This window comes from Mytilus trossulus, chromosome 1 (assembly GCF_036588685.1).
Source record: "Mytilus trossulus isolate FHL-02 chromosome 1, PNRI_Mtr1.1.1.hap1, whole genome shotgun sequence".
Taxonomy (NCBI): Eukaryota; Metazoa; Mollusca; class Bivalvia; order Mytilida; family Mytilidae; genus Mytilus; species Mytilus trossulus.
This window is the reverse complement of record NC_086373.1, coordinates 58,818,624-58,838,580: the sequence shown is the minus strand read 5'-3', so window position 1 is coordinate 58,838,580 and position 19,957 is coordinate 58,818,624. Positions and strand designations below refer to the sequence as shown.

The following is a 19,957-nucleotide window of genomic DNA, read 5'->3' as shown; positions in this document are numbered from 1 at the left end:
TGCCTGTATAAAAGTTAAAGTATGCAAGTATCACAAATTCATACCTGCCAACTAGGTGTATTTTAAGCAAAAGAGGAACATATTCTCCCCTGCAGTGTTATTGTCATAAATTATTTAAATCCATATTGTTTGAAAAGAGGGACGAAAGATACCAAAGGGACTGTCAATGAGTATGTAAGTGATTAAATGCTCTTTACTCATTTACATACCTGTTTTGAGGTGTTCCAAGTTTTTAAGTACTGAATTTTGAGAATCAGGTTGAGACTTCTCGTGAGATATATATCCCCCTGTAAATCAGGATAGTTTGCAGAATGACAAATTGTCAGTTTAAAGATTTATATTTCAGAAGGTAGGAGACCTGGAGGCTTTATACCTTTATACCTTGTGCACAGCTACGTATATTCCATTTGGCACATGTCCATTTTGCTTGATCTCATTTTCATGTTTCAATGATTGCTTGAACAAAATTTTTTTTTTTATTTGTTGTGCCCCCGCCGTAGCGGAGGGGAATTAAGTGTTACCCTTGTCAGTTGTCTGTAAGTTTGTATGTCCCAAAATTAGTTTCCATTCTAAAACTTTAGTTTGCCTCAACCATATGTTATGAAACTTATACACAATGACTATTACCACAAAACACAGATCAAGTTTGAATTTTGTTGGTGTCACTTTAACAGTTGAACAGTTACCCTTTAACAAAATGAAACATTGCTGTTTAAGAAATATAAATGGTATCATTTTAAAAAGTTTCTTTGAAAATTGGCGTTCTTTTGTCCAGAATAAATGGTATCATCTTTGAAAATTGGAATTATCTCTCTTTGTCCAGAATAAATGTAATCATCTTTAAAATCGATTTGAAAATTGGAGTTATCTTTCTTTGTCCAGAAAGGTAGTTGAATTGACTACAACCAATGCTTTATACAATGCAATATTCAATTTGACTTAATCCCCACTTATAAATTAAATCAATCTTTCCATGGTTCATTTGGGTCAATGAGAAGTTTTCGTAATTCTATCAGTTTATCAGATATTCTAAGCAATATGTATATTTGGTGGATTGGTTGATTGTATGGTCACGTGTACACGTCTGTCTGGTATGGTTCATATGACCTTGACATGTTTTACACGATTGAATGTAAAGATTTTATGATTTGATCTGTTTCTCAGTTACTAAACGTATAAGCGATTGTAGCACTATATTTGGTGTATGGGGTGATCGTAAAGTGAACTTGTGACATGTCTGTCCGATATGGTTCATCTGACCTTGAACTCCTTTTTATAGAACGTTTATAATTTTAAGTTTATTTGATACTTTTAGTAAACCTTCATATTAATCATATTACAGACTTTCGATATGAATTCAATGAAAAGTAAAACGGACAGAATTTCAGCGTGTGCACTCTTGTCTACAAGTTAGTCATCTGGAGAAACTTATAATTACAATGATGGTTAATAGAGTCAGAACTTTATATACCCCTTCAGCATTAAAATCCTTGCTTAATGACATCTATTTGGATGATCAACTTAAAGGGGCATTAGCTACGAGAAATATAAAAAATCTCAAGTATGTTTTTTTTGTTCAATCATTAATGAAAGTGAAATAGTGAATTAAAAATTTGCTTATATCAGCTAAAATGGTTCAATTTTATCAAATTAAGCTAATAAACATTGATAATGACTTATTCACTTGCAAGTGAATAATTCGACCTAAAAAAAATCCATATTCGTGTGAACTCCAATCTAACCTCGTAGACCGAGATAGAATAACGCATGCAATGTCCGTGTACGGTTATTTAAAGGAAACGAATGTAAACATTGAAAGTGAAGCAAAGGTAAATAATTTAAGTGAATGATTCGATCCACAAAAATATTCTTCTAACGGTAAAAACGACGATACACATACATTTTTTAAATCTATAATACAAAAATAACAGACCTATAAAAATCCAATTGCACGAGTTGCTTGATCTATTTATATCTGTGTTTATGTTGACATCGCTTATATGGTCATAGAAGGTAAACTCGATAGTTTATTAGATGGCATCTTGGCTAAATTTCTCACGGAACGAAGCTACATCTTATTGAGACCATGTCCTGTAAATTGTTTATTTTTACTTTTGATAGGTTGGAAAAATGTTTTACATTGTTATAAATAAAATATGAGAATTTGAGTCAAATCAGTGAACAGGAATTTGGCAGCTAGTGCCCCTTTAAGTTTTATATTCTGGTGTGCATATTTATACGGGATATAAATGTGCCGCAACAATATAGTTTTCCATGGTCATCCAAGCATGACTAGTTGAAACCATTGATATCCAAAACAGAATAAAAGTGTATCGCGTTAATGTTTATTTTCTCAATAAAATGTTCTGTTCATGGAATATCTCTTGATTGCGCCAACTCTCTCAGACTATATATAACACAAGTCCGACCATACCAAGTTGTTATATAAAACAAAACCACAACAAAATACATGCAATATAACATTTCCCCAAAACACTACACATAAAACTTCTTTTAAGATTGAGCGACACGCATTTCACCAACAACCTGGATTAAAACCAAGGATTCAGTTTATAGTTAAACTTAGATGCTTCCGAAGTAATGCTGCAGTGCAATAAAAAGTCAACATTTGAAGCAGATTCGAAGAAACTGTAGACTGGCCAATAAGAAATATAAATCCAAAGATGATAAATGTTAATCAATATAATATATGAGACACGGATTTTGTCTACATTCTTGAGGAGCTTTTGAAATATTGCAGGATCTCCATAAATCATTTGCATTGAGATGTATATTATTGGAGGTCCTCAATTATTTCATGACCTCCTCAATTATATTTCATGATATCCCCAAATAACCAAGTTTGCTTTTCTCATCACTTGGCTCCGTCGTCTGTCTTTTACTGATTTTTCCTAAACTTCTCTGAAACTACCGACTTCACCAAAACTTGACCAAAATCATCATTGTCGTATCCACAACTAAGTTTTTAAAATGTATCCCATGACCGGCTAGTCTGTTTTTAGCTCACCTGGCCCGAAGGGCCTAGTGAGCTTTTCCCATCACTTGGCGTCTTTCGTCCGTCGTCGTTACCTTTTACAAAAATCTTCTCCTCTGAAACTACTGAGCCAAATTAAACCAAACTTGGCCACAATTATCATTGGGGTATCTAGTTTAAAAATTTTGCCGGTGACCCGGTCAACCAACCAAGATGGCCGCCACAGCTAAAAATAGAACATAGGGATAAAAAGCAGTTTTTGGCCTATTACTCAACAACCAAAGCATTTAGAGCAAATCTGACATGGGGGTACAATTGTTTATCAGGTCAAGATCTATCTGCCCTGGAATTTTGAGATGAATCAAACAACCCGTTGTTGGGTTGCTGCCCCTTAATTGGTCATTTTAAGGAAATTTTGCTGTTTTTGGTTATTACCTTGAATATTATTATAGATAGAGATAAACTGTAAACAGCAATAATGTTCAGCAAAGTAAGATTTACAAATAAGTCAACTTGCCCGAAATTGTCAGTTGACCCCTTTATGAGTTATTGCCCTTTATTGTCAATTTTTAACCATTTTTGTAAATCTTAGTTATCTTTTACAGAAATTTTCTCCTCTGAAACTACTGGGCCAAATTAATCCAAACGTGGCCAAAATCATATTTGGGGTATCTAGTCAAAAAATGTGTCCAGTGACCTGGCCATCAAATCAAGATGGTCGCCAGGGCTAAAATAGAACATAAGTGTAAAATGCAGTTTTTGGCTTATAACTCAAAAACCAAACAATTAGAGCAAATTTGACACGGGGGTAAAATTGTTTATCAGGTCAACATATATCTGCCCTGAAATTTTCAGATGAATCTGACAACTGGTTGTTGGGTTGCTGCCCCTAAATTGGAAAAGGAAATTTTGCTGTTTTTGGTTATCACCTTGAATATTATTATAGATAGAGATAAACTGTAAAAAGCAATAATGTTCAGCAAAGTAAGATTTACAAATAAGTCAACATGACTGAAATGGTCAATTGACCCCCTAAGGAGTTATTGCCCTTTATAGTCAATTTTTAACAATTTTCATAAAATTTGTAAATTTTTACTTGCATTTTCCACTGAAACTACTTGGCCAAGTTCATTATAGATAGAGATAATTGTAAGCAGCAAGAAAGTTTACTTAAGTAAGATGTATAAACACATCACCATCACAAAAACACAATTTTGTCATGAATGATCTGCTTCCTTTGTTTAATGAGCGACACAGGCTCATTAGAGCTACTAGTTTAACATAGCGGACATGCCTAAAACTAGATCATAGGGGTAGGTTTGTCTATTATTTTAAAAACTGTTTTAGATGGAGAAAATATAACGACCAAAAGTTTTTCAGGATGTTATTTATATACGATCTCAGTAACCTACTGCCCATCTACAACAACATTGTTGGAGTGTTTGTCCTTTAATGACGATTTAAATCAATTTTAGCGATTTAACTTATACCAAGTGTTATAGATATATATAGAAACTTTAGAACAAAAACGATCAGCAATGCAAGATCTACAAATTTATAGAAGTGAACATGTCCAAAATCTGCATTAGTCTCCTTGTTTAGGAAATTGCTCTGCATGGGAATTTTTGAAAAAAAAATAAAAAGACAGATATACACTTTAATAATCATTACGCGTCAAGACAAGATCTTCGAGTACTAGTAAGTCAATCTTATTAAATTAAGTTCTCATCGCCACACGGCGACATATTAAAAATCGAGGAGCAAGTGATGAGAACTTATTTTAATATGATTGCTATTATAAGTCAGTCAAATGTTGATGAATCTTTATTTGACTAGTATTGCTTTTAAAACTGCCAAGTCTTAAGATCTACCCTTTTTGTGTATTGGGTAAAAATAAAGAAGACGAAGAAGAACTGTACACGATTCATTTCCCGTCTATTAGTTATTTATAACGTTTAGTTTAATATTAAAAGTTCACACCGTGTTATTTCCAATCTTTTCTGTGTTTTATCAGACATATTGTATTATAATATGTCTCTGGTTTTATGTATAGTATATGTCTCAAAATATATCCAACAATTATACAAATTTAAACTTGACAGCTTACCGTGAAATTAAGGTCATACACATCCATCATACTGTATGGTATAGTAAAGACTAGCTCCGAAAACTGCAAAACTGAAATCGTGTGGAACTTTTCACCAGAAAAAAACCCACTGAAAATGAATTTGATTTTCAGTTTCATAATCCAATTCCTGTCTATAAATGACTTATTTGGAATTTACTTTTCTCAGACTTTTGATTATTTACTTTCTTGTTTTTAAATCTTCATTGTCGACACTAAAATTATCAGTTTACTGAAATTTTGCATAAATGATCATTAATTATAACAAGGATTTGTATAGTGAATCCTTGATTGTAAAGTTATACTTTAGTATAGTACATTTCTACAAATTTTGAAGCAGAAAAAAAAACCACTTTTGTGAAACTTTATAATATATATCATATATGTATGGCAAAATGTGGTGTGTTATTTGTGTTGTGAAGTATATATTCGTAATAAAGGTGATAAATTGTGGTCTTGGCCTATATATATATTGATAAATATATAATGGCCATATTAATATACATAGATCGATCAAAATCAACTCCCGATGTTGTTCCTCGAACGGAAAATAATAGCTAGGTAAGGAGACATTCGTCTTAATAATTATCACTCTAACACATTTGTAAGGCGTGTTTTCTATTTGCACCTGTCTGATGTACAGGTAATTTTTCAGGGCGTTCTATATTATGATCTTGATGGAGATGCGATCTTGACTGAGTTGGATTAAGAGAATGTGTGTGACGAGTTAAAGGATGTGTGTAAAAGTAAGGTGTAAAAAGTGCCAAAAAATGACATGGTCAGGTAAGACTAAATTAATGTTGCACATTACTCTTAATAGATCATAATATGGTTTGACTTTTGTAAATGATTAGACGTACGACACTGTTTTATTAATTACAATGTGATTATTTTGTTTACAATTTATTAATACTGTTGAGGGACTTATCAGTTGAAAAGTATCAGGATTTAATGCCAGTCAAATCAATCTTGTGGAGTTAAAAAAAATGTTAGAAAAGAGACAAATTGGAAAGGAACAAAATCGTCGATTAAAGTTTAGACGTGAAGAGCACTCGAAGTCTGTCCTGAAGGTTAGAAATAACACTAAAAAATTATAAATAAATAAATATATGTAACAAAAATGATCAGGTATGTGTATACATCTATATGTCTGTAGATTAGTTGACTTATTTATCATAATACATTATTTAGTACATACTTGTCAGACGATTTTTTTACCTAAGACTATGAAGTATGTGATTTTACATTGTTCAAGATGAAATACATTAATTCACAAGTAAAACTTATGTTAATTTTGAAAGAATTTTATTCATGTCTGTTTTATTTGTGCATATCCCTTCAATCGCAATTTCGGCCAAGGATAATTTTTAAATTAAAAAAAATATGATGTTATATAAGTTGTCCTTTCTTCTGTTAGATGGACATTTTTCCTGGAATTAAAAAGTCCAACACATTTTGCACAATCATTGATGAAATGGCTTTAATTATGGTAAACCAGGGACTTTCTATACTAAAGTCCCTGGGTATAAAACCTACGTCGAATAGTTCAGTTCTGTTGAAAAGTTTTGTGTTGATCTGTATATATCCCTTCCATTGCAATTTTGTCCAAAGAAGTTAACTGAAAATAAATGTTGTGTCTAAAAATTGTTATATAAAGTTGTTCCTTTCTTTGACCATTACTTATATGCCTTATTTGTCTTTCACATTTGTAATTCCATTTAAAAATAAAGGATAGGAAACTCCGTTAGGAATTTTATAAAATAAACACAGTTTTGTCTAACATTTTGCCAACGAGGCTTTTAACATTCTAGTTAAGTCAATATGCTGGCTTTTAAACTGGTACATATGACCGCTAAATAAATTTAATAAAAAGAATATTAAGTTTTACTTCAATTCAACTTGAACAAAAAGAAGAGGCTAGCTTAAAAGAAGGGAATATACGCATGATACTCCGTTCCCTACCGAAGCGCCTCTCTGGTGTCTGATGGAAATTGATACAATAATGTATCTAATACATCTTCTCGATAGAAAAGGAACACACTTTTACAATTGTATCATTGTTAGCCTTCGGGTGATTTCTCTACCTGACATTTAAATAATGAAAAGTCAATTGGTGTGTTTAAAGTGTCAGTAACACAAGTTTCTCCGTTAGGTGTAATTTGAATAAGGTGTGTTTTATATTGCTCTCCTTTGCATCTCGTGACATGAATTACAGAATAAATACGCATTTAATACAGGAAACATTAAACCAAAGTAAAAAACATTCAAGATTTAGGAAAATTTGATTTTACCTGTTGTATTATTCATAAGAGCCTATACCGACCTTGTACAACGAAAACGACTGAATTCAATCTGTATACTTTAAATAAGTAACTCAAAGCACCAGTACTGTAATATCGTATTCCACCTACCATTTATTAAATAAATCAAATAATCGCATAGTGTCTATTTGGAAAGAACCAATATTGTTTGAATATCGTATTCAACCTACCCCTTAATCGATTGAAAAGTCGCGGGGTCTATGGTAATTTGGAAAGCACAAGCACCACCTACAACTAATTAATCAATCAAGTAGTCAAATGGTAAATTTGTAAAGCACAAATAGTGTTGGGCTACCACTAATCAATCAATCGAGTAGTCACATGTTGCATTTGGAAAGTACAAGTAGTGTTGAAATATCGTATTCCACCTACCACTAATTCCTAGTAATCAATCGAGTAGTCACATGGTCCATTTAGTGTTGAAATATCGTATTCCACCTACCACTAATTTCTAGTAATCAATCGAGTAGTCACATGGTCCATTTAGTGTTGAAATATCGTATTCCACCTACCACCAATTCCTAGTAATCAATCGAGTAGTCACATGGTCCATTTGAAAAGCACAAGAAGGGTTGAAATATCGTATTCCACCTACCATGCACTAATTTCGAGTAATCAATCGAGTAGTCACATGTTTCATTTGGAAATTCAAGTAGTGTTGAAATATCGTATTCCACCTACCACTAATTTCTAGTAATCAATCGAGTAGTCACATGGTCCATTTGTAAAGCACAAGAAGTGTTGAAATATCGTATTCCACCTACCACTGATTACTAGTAATCAATCGAGTAGTCACATGGTTCATTTGTAAAGCACAAGAAGTGTTGAAATATCGTATTCCACCTACCACTAATTACTAGTAATCAATCGAGTAGTCACATGGTCCATTTGAAAAGCACAAGAAGTGTTGAAATATCGTAAACCACCTACCACTAATTATTGTAATTAATCGAGAAGTCAAATGGTCCATTTGTAAAGCACAAGTAGTGTTAGGATATCGTAATCCACCTACAACTTATTATTCAATCGAAAAGTCGCAAGATCCAAACTTTGGTTCAATATCGCCATGAAAAGTCGCAGGGTCCATTTATATAGCACCAGTATTGTTTCGATATGGTATTCCACCTACCACGTAAACAATCGAATAGTCGAAGGCAGTTGATCGAAGGTTCCATTGAAAAGCACTAGTAGTTTTGGAGTATTGCATTCCACCTATACCAATTAACCAATCGAAAAAAGTTGCAGGGTCCATTTAAGCGATTAGTCGCAGGAGCTATATTTGAAAGCACCAGCAGTGTTCGGATATTGTATTCCAACTACCACTTTAATACTCAATCGAGTAGTCGCATGGTTCATATTGAATCGACCTAATATTCATTTATCATCATTTATGTTGTATATTATGTTCATTTTCTAAAACTCATTGAAAATCGTCCTCGGAATTTGTCATTTGTTTCGACGGGATTTCATTGACCATTGGTGAGAGTTTCAATCATTGATAGGGATAAATAATTGCAAATGGCAACAATTTTATATCAGCTGTTTGTTTTAGTGATATCAGTGTGAAGTCAATGTCGGCCGCCCAACTCACTAAAACAATGGTGTAGTTGAATCTCGTGAATTAACACATTCTCCAAACGGGGTTTCAAAAAGGTAAATTTTAGTTACTTTCAGTCGGTTAAAGAGCTCTTATGAGCTCATGTTCTTTGTTATTATGTATATATGCAACCCGACTTTAAATAACGAATACTTTACTTTACTTTAATTTGTCGGGCGTATGACATTTTGCGCCGATAATAAATTTTCCTATTTGATTCTTTCCTTAGGTCCGATTTTATATTTGCATGATCCCATTTGCATTGCATGAGTAAAATTATATGCACCTAGAAAGAATATTGGTTTTAATTAGATTGGATCTGGATATAATTTTAATGTTACATGCCTTTGAATGCTGCAAATAGATTTTTAAGTGGATGTGAACAGAGAGTGCTCTTTGGCCTCATTGTTGAAGGCTGTACGCCGGTGACCTATAGTGATTAATTTACGTGCCATTTGGTCTCTTGTGGAGAGTTGTCTCATTGGCAATCATATCACATCTTCTCAGTTTTCTATATTTTATCTTTTAAAATTAAGCAGGGGAAAACAGTTATAATTGAGTCATAAAATATACACAACTGGCTATTTGTTTTATTATGATAGAATTAAAAAATAACATTCACTTAAGAATTGAATTCTTCTTTTTGTAAATTTATTGGGTGGTAAAAGCGTTGACCGAAGTACATTTTGTATGAAGCGCGGAAGCGCTTCATTCTAAAAATGTACGCACGGTCAACGCTTTTACAACCCTATAAAGTTTCAAAAAGAAGTATTCAATACTTATAATTACATTTTTTTAGCTAAAATCATGAAAACACGATTTTTATCCAGTTTTATTTAATTCACCTGTGCACTTTTTTGTGGGACCTCGTGTCATCATGCATGATAAATGTTACTGTCTGATGCAATTGTTTACGGAATAACATGTTAGCCAATCAGAATAACGTATTATAATGCAACTTACATCTAATGTAATTATTTGTAATTAACATGTACACGATTACCTGTACACAATCGGCGCAAATGAATTCAAAGATAAAATCGGCGCAAACGAATTGCAGATCGGCGCAATTGCAAAACGCCGAATTTGTCGCAGATAACATTATTTATTAGCGGGAATATTAATTAATGAATGTCATCCTCACTCTCAAAGATCAACAGTGTTAAACTTTTGAATTGTGTATTTATTTCACCAGAGACATATAATACAATATGTCTCTGATTTCACATTTAAATAGATCTTATCCTAATTTCTAAAACGCTAAATAAAAGTATAAATTATCACTATTATTTCATAAAATAGAATAACCATTGTAGATACAAAATTTGTAAGGGTTCCGCGGAACCCGGTGTCTCGCCTACTTTTGCTGTAAATCGCAGGCTCAACAAAAATGAGGAAAAAAATCAATAAAAATATTCCTCTTGATACAATCTTCTGATTTTAAGAAGCTTCTGTCCAAGTTTGGTTAAAATCAAGGATAGTTTATGAATCTAATAAATGTTTTAAAAACAACTGCAGACTGTACATGTATGTATGGTTAACTGGAAGAAACTCTAAGTTCATTTAAAAGAAAAATACGGAAAAAATGGATTAATTTTTTTACAAAATTTACTTCTGGATACTATTTGATGATCATAATTAAGCTTCTGTCCAACTTTGGTAAAAACCCAGGATAGTTTAAGAAAGTTATTAAAATTTTAAAAACTTTAACCACAGGGTGAATGTAATGTTTCCCCACAGAAAAACTAAGTCCATGTAAAAGTAAAATATGGAAAGAATGGATTTATTTTTTTACAAAATTTACTTCTAGGTACTATCTTATGATCATAAACAAGCTTCTGTCCACGTTTGGTACAAACCCAGGATAGTTTAAGAAAGTTATTAAAATTCTAAAAACTTTAACCACAGAGTGAAGTAATGTTTCCCCATAGAAAAACTAAGTCCATTTATAAGTAAAATATGCAAAAAATGGATTTATTTTTTTACAAAATTTACTTCTGGATACTATCTTATGATCATAAACAAGCTTCTGTCCAAGTTTGGTACAAACCCAGGATAGTTTAAGAAAGTCCATTTATAAGTAAAATTCGGAAAAATTGGAATTTTATTTTTACAAAATTCACTTCTGGATACTATCTTGTCCAAGTTTGGTAGAAATCCATTATAGTTTAAGAAAGTTATTAAAATTTCAACCAGATGCTCCTCAGGGCGTAGCTTTATACGACCGCAGAGGTTGAACCCTGAACGGTTGGGGCAAGTATGGACACAACATTCAAGCTGGATTCAGCTCTAAATTTGGATTGTGATTTAAAAGTTGACACAGCATAGGTTTCTGACACAGAATGAATGTGTTCTAATGAACTTAAACTTTTGTTTTCTCTTAGAGCAATTCACTATGATGTTGAATATTAATCCTCTCAAAAAAATGTTTGAAGAAATTTTCTTTTTATTTATGAAATTTCAAATGAGAAAAATTGAACCCAATTTTTAATCACATCCCCCTTTCCCTTATTCCAAAACTAATCTCAATTAAAATATTCTAATGGAGTTTGCAACAATAACTACTCATTTAAATACATCATAAAATATTAAGATGTAAAAAAACTGCTTGTTATCACTGAATGGTAAAGATTATTTAAATTTATCAGTTGGTAGTAAAAAGTGAATATACATTGTATATTGTATATAACAAAGATTTAAGTTGATTCTGGACAAAGAAAGATAACTCTAATAAAAAAAAATTCTTGCAATAAGATATTTCTTGCTTCCTATTCTGGACAAAGAAAGATAACTCTAATTAAAAAAAAATAGCTATTTCACAATATTGTGAAATTAGATATTTCTTGCCATTGCACAATACTGTGCAATTGAAAAGACTTGCTATTGCACAATACTTAATAAAATAATTTTAGATCCTGATTTGGACCAACTTGAAAACTGGGCCCATAATCAAAAATCTAAGTACATGTTCAGATTCAGCATATCAAAGAGGCCCAAGAATTTAATTTTTGTTAAAATCAAACTTAGTTTAATTTTGGACCCTTTGGACCTTAATGTAGGCCAATTTGAAAACGGGACCAAAAATGAAGAATCTACATACACAGTTAGATTTGGCATTTCAAATAACCCCATTTATTCAATTTTTGATGAAATCAAATAAAGTTTAATTTTGGACCCAGATTTGGACCAACTTGAAAACTGGGCCAATAATCAAGAATCTAAGTACATTTTTAGATTCAACATATCAAAGAACCCAACCGATTCATTTTTTGTCAAAATCAAACTAAGTTTAATTTTGGACCCTTTGGACCTTAATGTAGACCAATTTGAAAACATGACCAAAAGTTAAGAATCTACATTCACAGTTAGATTCGGCATATCAAAGAACCCCAATTATTCAATTTTTATGAAATCAAACAAAGTTTAAGTTTGGACCCTTTGGGCCCCTTTTTTCTAAACTGTTGGGACCAAAACTCCCAACATCAATACCAACCTTCCTTTAATGGTCATAAACCTTGTGTTTAAATTTCATAGATTTCTATTTACTTATACTGACGTTATGGCGCGAAAACCAAGAAAAATGCTTATTTGGGTCCCTTTTTGGCCCCTAATTCCTAAACTGTTGGGACCTAAACTCCCAAAATCAATACCAATCTTCCTTTTGTGGTCATAAACATTGTGTTTAAATTTCATTGATTTCTATTTACTTAACCTAAAGTTATTGTGCAAAAACCAAGAATAATGCTTATTTGGGCCCTTTTTTGGCCCCCAATTCCTAAACTGTTGAAACCAAAACTCCCAAAATCAATCCCAACCTTTCTTTTGTGGTCATAAACCTTGTGTCAAAATTTCATAGATGTCTATTAACTTAAACTAAAGTTATAGTGCGAAAACCAAGAAAATGCTTATTTGGGCCCTTTTTGGCCCCTAATTCCTAAAATGTTGGGACCAAAGCTCCCAAAATCAATACCAGCCTTCCTTTTATGGTCATAAACCTTGTGTTAAAATTTCACAGATTTCTATTCGCTTTTACTAAAGTTAGAGTGCGAAAACTAAAAGTATTCGGACGACGACGACGACGACGACAACGACAACGACGACGACGACGCAGACGACGACGCCAACGTGATAGCAATATACGACGAAATTTTTTTCAAAATTTGCGGTCGTATAAAAACTCTAACCACAGAGTGAATATTTGTTGACGCCGCCGACGACGCCGACGGAATGTAGGATCGCTTAGTCTCGCTTTTTCGACTAAAGTCGAAGGCTCGACAAAAATCAAGTAACACTCGGATTCTAAGAAAAAACCTTTGTACGTTTTTATGCCCCACCTACGATAGAAGAGGGGCATTATGTTTTCTGGTCTGTGCATGTGTCCGTTCGTTCGTCTCGCTTCAGGTTAAAGTTTTTAGTCAAGGTAGTTTATGATGAAGTAGAAGTTCAATCAACTTGAAAATTAGTACACGTGTTCCTTATGATATGATCTTTCTAATTTTAATGCCAAATTAGTTTTTATACGACCGCAAATTTTGAAAAAAATTTCGTCGTATATTGCTATCACGTTGGCGTCGTCGTCGTCGTCGTCGTCGTCGTCGTCCGAATACTTTTAGTTTTCGCACTCTAACTTTAGTAAAAGTGAATAGAAATCTATGAAATTTTAATACAAGGTTTATGACCATAAAATAAAGGCTGGTATTGATTTTGGGAGTTTTGGTCCCAACATTTTAGGAATTAGGGGCCAAAAAGGGCCCAAATAAGCATTTTCTTGGTTTTCGCACTATAACTTTAGTTTAAGTTAATAGAAATCTATGAAATTTTGACACAAGGTTTATGACCACAAAAGACAGGTTGGGATTGATTTTGGGAGTTTTGGTTTCAACAGTTTAGGAATTAGGGGCCAAAAAAGGGCCCAAATAAGCATTATTCTTGGTTTTCGCAAAATAACTTTAGTTAAAGTAAATAGAAATCAATGAAATTTAAACACAATGTTTATGACCACAAAAGGAAGGTTGGTATTGATTTTGGGAGTTTCAGTCCCAACAGTTTAGGAATTAGGGGCCAAAAAGGGACCCAAATAAGCATTTTTCTTGGTTTTCGCACCATAGCGTTAGTATAAGTAAATAGAAATCTATGAAATTTAAACACAAGGTTTATGACTATAAAAGGAAGGTTGGTATTGGTTTTGGGAGTTTTGGTCCCAACAGTTAAGGAAAAAGGGGCCCAAAGGGTCCAAAATTAAACTTTGTTTGATTTCATCAAAATTGAATAATTGGGGTTCTTTAATATGCCGAATCTAACTGTGTATGTAGATTCTTAATTTTTGGTCCCGTTTTCAAATTGGTCTACATTAAGGTCCAAAGGGTCCAAAATTAAACTTAGTTTGATTTTAACAAAAATTGAAACCTTGGGGTTCTTTGATATGCTGAATCTAAAAATGTACTTAGATTTTTGATTATTGGCCCAGTTTTCAAGTTGGCCCAAATCGAGGTCCAAAATTAAACATTGTTTGATTTCATCAAAAATTGAATAATTGGGGTTCTTTGATATGCCAAATCTAACTGTGTATGTAGATTCTTAATTTTTGGTCCAGTTTTAAAATTGGTCTAAATTAAAGTGCAAAGGGTCCAAAATTAAACTAAGTTTGATTTTAACAAAAATTAAATTCTTGGGCCTCTTTGATATGCTGAATCTAAACATGTACTTAGATTTTTGATTATGGGCCCAGTTTTCAAGTTGGTCCAAATCAGGATCTAAAATGATTATATTAAGTATTGTGCAATAGCAAGTCTTTTTAATTGCACAGTATTGTGCAATGGCAAGAAATATCTAATTTCACAATATTGTGAAATAGCAAATTTTTTTTTAATTAAGAGTTATCTTTCTTTGTCCAGTATAGTAAGCAAGAAATATCTGCAAGAATTTTTTTTAATTGGAGTTATCTTTCTTTGTCCAGAATCAACTTAAATCTTTGTTATATACAATATACAATGTATATTCACTTTTTCTACCAACTGATAAATTTAAATAATCTTTACCATTCAGTGATAACAAGCAGTTTTTTTACATCTTAATATTTTATGATGTATTTAAATGAGTAGTAATTGTTGCAAACTTCATTAGAATATTCTAATTGAAATTAGTTTTGGAATAAGGGAAAGGGGGATGTGAATAAAAAATTGGGTTCAATTTTTCTCATTTGAAATTTCATAAATAAAAAGAAAATTTCTTCAAACATTTTTTTGAGAGGATTAATATTCAACAGCAGTGAATTGCTCTAAGAGAAAACAAAAATTTTAAGTTTATTTGAATACATTCATTCTGTGTCAGAAACCTATGCTGTGTCAACTATTTAATCACAATCCAAATTTAGAGCGGAATCCAGGTTGAATGTTGTGTCCATACTTGCCCCAACCGTTCAGGGTTCAACCTCTGCGGTCGTATAAAGCTACGCCCTGCGGAGCATCTGGTTACACAAATTTCACGGTCCACTGAACATAGAAAATGATAGTGCGATAGGGGTATCCGTGTACTTGGGACACATTCTTGTTTTTTTTTATAATTTTCATTTATATAATTGCTCTTTTTATGTGGATTTTCTTTTCACAAGATTTAACCAATCCTTTTGTTCATTAAAGTCAGACTTCCTTATATTAACAATTATAATTAATGACTTGCTGATTTGTTTCTATCTTCTTCCTTCAAATCCTATGATATTTCGTTAACAAACGATTTAGTTTTTTTGTTATTGCCAATGCTTTTTCAAGTTTTATTTGAATAACAAACTTAGTTAATGGTTAACATGAGAAATTCTGGTGGTTACGTTATATATATTATAAATGGTTTGTTGTAAGAATATTGTTTTTAAATTATCCCTTGCAGAATATTATTACAATTGAATACTCTTTCATTCTAGACTAAATTGATATTTATTTGCCTATAAGATGGTAATGCACGTATAAACCCATATGAGAGCCCCAACCACAAAATAGCCAGCAAAAAAGACAGACAGATGGACAGACGGACTGACGGAAGGTTGAGCAGACGGACATAACTGTGTCCGCTCTTTGGATCCTGTTGTACGATGTTTTGTTGATAGACACTCCTTCCCTAATAAATACTTGCTCTCCTTTATCCACCTTTCCAAATTCTGATATAAAATGAGACCTCATCAATATACATGAATTTTACATTTATTTTAAGGTTGTGGACGTCACATAGAAGTTGTCTTAGAAGATGTACCAGTACATGAAAGATGTTCTTGTCCAAAGAAAAAGCCATGTGCAATATCGTGACAGAGGTAACTACACCTATAAATGTATGGTCTTAAATAAACTTTTTATAGGAAAGGTAGGAAGCAACCTCTGTTGCTGCCGTACATGCTGATGGCAACCCGGGCAGTAAGTAAGGGAGTGGGGAGGCGACATAGATAGAAAAGGGAAATTATTCTACCTATAATATCCTCAGCCTTAAAATGTTGTAAAAAGTTATTCTTTATGATATGAACAAGTTATCTCTGTATCCTATGAAAATCTGAAATATTTCAAGTAGCATGGAGTTTGCAAGTTTCTGATATAGTTTAAAACTAAAGATTTCTATATCCATGATGTTAGACTATCTGTTCATGTATTTAAAAATAGACAACAGGTACCGGTATTCTATAGCAGTTTAAACCTGTGCTAGCGACAGGTACCAATACCCTTCTATTCTATAGCAGTTTAAACCTGTGCTAGCGACAGGTTCCAGTTCCCTTCTATTCTATAGCAGTTTAAACCTATGCTAGCGACAGGTACCAGTACCCTTCTATTCTATAGCAGTTTAAACCTGTGCTAGCGACAGGTTCCAGTTCCCTTCTATTCTATAGCAGTTTAAACCTGTGCTAGCGACAAGTACCAGTTCCCTTCTATTCTATAGCAGTTTAAACCTGTGCTAGCGACAAGTACCAGTACCCTTCTATTCTATAGCAGTTTAAACCTGTGCTAGCGACAAGTATCAGTTCCCTTCTATTCTATAGCAGTTTAAACCTGTGCTAGCGACAAGTTCCAGTTCCCTTCTATTCTATAGCAGTTTAAACCTGTGCTAGCGACAAGTACCAGTTCCCTTCTATTCTATAGCAGTTTAAACCTGTGCTAGCGACAGGTACCAGTACCCTTCTATTCTATAGCAGTTTAAACCTGTGCTAGCGACAGTCTTAAATTTCCAGTGAGATGAACGATTTTTTGTTTCATGTTGAGGGCCTCACTTTGACTTTGAGATTGAGAACAGCAATGAAAGCATTGTTCCTGTGCATTTTTGTGTCATTCTTGCTGTTGATGTACTGATTTTATGTCATGGATCTCTGTTGTTCTATTAATTGTTTGTAGTTTGAGAAGTATTTCTGTTTGCCCAGGCAAGGCTATAGTGTTTTACTCAAACAAATATTTCTTGGTATGTTTGGTGACTATTCTTTCACAAAGTCTTATATTTTACGAATGATCATTTTATGATTGAAGTTTGAAATAGCTAAAATTTGTACATTTTGAGATCTTTTGCGATTGTCATATTTTTATTTTATTTAGACAATAAAGTTTTATATAAGATGTTTAAACAAATATTTATTTGTTACTTGGTAAGATTGATGCTCACATTTAATTTTATCAAAACCTATGTGAAACAAGACAATGTTTTACATAAAAAAAAGTAGAAACATACGTCAATTTTGACAAGGTGATAATGAGAAATTGACATTCACATTATAAATGTTATTTCTGCATTATAAATGTGACCGAACTATATTATCCTATGCATTTATCAATGAACAAAATATAATTTTGAAAGTACTTAAGAGTTTAACTTTATTGTTGTAAAGATTGCATGAAACCCAGTTAAAACCCTCTAGTACTGACTTGATCTCTATATCTTCCAAGTTTGACCACTACCTTTGATAGTCCAAACAAAATAGTGCATGTTTCTTTTGCAATTTATGGTTTATATATTATACCTTGATATTTAAGTTACAATATGATGTGTTTTAATTTAATTTTATTTTAAATTATGGTGTATGATTTTGTTATAAATCATAAACAAAGGTAGATAACTCCAACACAAATTTTTAATTTGTCGATCAAAATACAATGCAATATTATTACAACCTTTTATGCTTTTTAGAATACCCTTCAGTGCTCACTTTTATTAATTCATTTTATCATCCCTGTTTTGTCATTAAGATGCTTATTTACTGTATTTTTTAGGCTAAAACTGTGAAGATGATGTAAATATTGAGAAGAGTAATGTGAATCTCAGAACATGCAGCATTTTAGATTTAGTCAAGACATTAATATTTGGTGCATTTTCTTTTTATGTGATTACGATGTGTAATACTGTTATTTTTAGTTTATGTTTAAATTATTTTATTTGTTATAGATAATTCTATGCTACAGAGTAAACATGCTTTTTTTCACTATTGACAATTTGAATGTTGTAAGTTAAATAAATTTGTGAAAATGACATAGATGAAATTAAATGTATTCAAAAATGATTTTCTTATTTGGTATACAGATAGAGAATTTTGAAAATTTGGCAATTATAGATCAATGTCACCTACAATAATTGATCCACTTTTTTATAAATTAACAGCATCAAATAATTCCTTGATTGAATGATAAAACAAAATTTTACTTTGTTCGAGAATGTAAAATATATAAACACTATTGTGAAAATCCTTCCAGATTTCAAATACTCTTTACATGATATTTTATATTTTACATCAATGCATGTGTATAGTGTACTTTTTACATCTGTGTTCATATTTTAAATAGCTTGAATCAGTTTTACTCAAGCTTGTGCTTTATTAAGATTCTATTGAGGGCTTTTAAAGAAAAAATGTATGAGAGGGATGGACACAATTTTTGACAAAAAAATAAATTCTTTTGGTCATTGAAGTGGATGCAAAAAAACAATCTGTAATATTAAAATGAAAATAAATAAGACTGATGGTTACGGTAGTGTTTTTAAAATGTTTTGTAAAACCGCATACATTTTTTCTGTAATATCCTAGTTTTTTTTATCATAAATAAAGCTTGTAATTATCTGCAGATACTTTTTTAAGCAACATAAGAAATTATTTTGGTGTAAATTGTTTTTCATTTTTGTAATACATCGTTGATACATGTATTTAAATTGTAAGTAAAATGTCATGTACATGAATCTCACTGCATCTCAGGGTGGCAACTCTTAAACTTTGTCATATGCATGTTGTATGTTTATTATATTAGTTTCATGTTTACTCTGATGTAATTTCCCAAGTGTTCAATAAAGTGGGTCTCATTGGGGACTTATTGTCTAAGAGTGACACGGGATTGCCGATTTTTTGTAAGCATGACACATGAAAGTTAAATTATTGTGCCATGAAAGTGGGAAATGAAGTCTTGAGGGACACGTGTATTACAAAACAATAAGAATTACTTACATACATTGTGCATTGTGTAAGCGGGATACAGGAATCTGACAAAACGTTAAGCAGGATCCGGGATCAGAACTCCTCAATGAGACCCCCAATAAATGTGTTGTCAATATTTATTTCCTAAGAGAAAATAACTCTATAACTAATAAAACCATCATAACAAAGATCCACCAAAATATTTGCAAAAGAGGTTCTGTTTTCTGTTTTCAAAAGACAGTGTATTACTACATAAAAAGCAAACATCTTTTTGTTAATTCAATGTATGCATTTTCAAAAGTTTAATCATAATGTTATGTTCATAAGTAATATATATATCAGTTTTAGGAAAAGTTATGGACCATACATTTCACCAAAACCTACTATAAATGTGCAGGACTTCATTGCAAATTAATTTGAACCAATTTACATTTTATAGACTGTTATTCTACATAATTGTATTAAATATTGAAGGCTCTACATGATAAAATTAAAAGCTAAA

The 19,957-nt window shown here is 32.1% G+C and overlaps 1 long non-coding RNA gene across 1 annotated transcript; it reads left to right on the top strand.

Moving 5' to 3' along the window:
- Positions 1-5,706: 5,706 nt before the first annotated feature.
- LOC134728290 (uncharacterized) lies at positions 5,707-19,944 on the top strand. Its single transcript, XR_010108786.1, has 3 exons — positions 5,707-5,903; positions 16,242-16,338; positions 18,269-19,944. It is a non-coding gene; the product is annotated as an uncharacterized LOC134728290 (long non-coding RNA).
- The last annotated feature ends 13 nt before the right edge of the window (positions 19,945-19,957 follow it).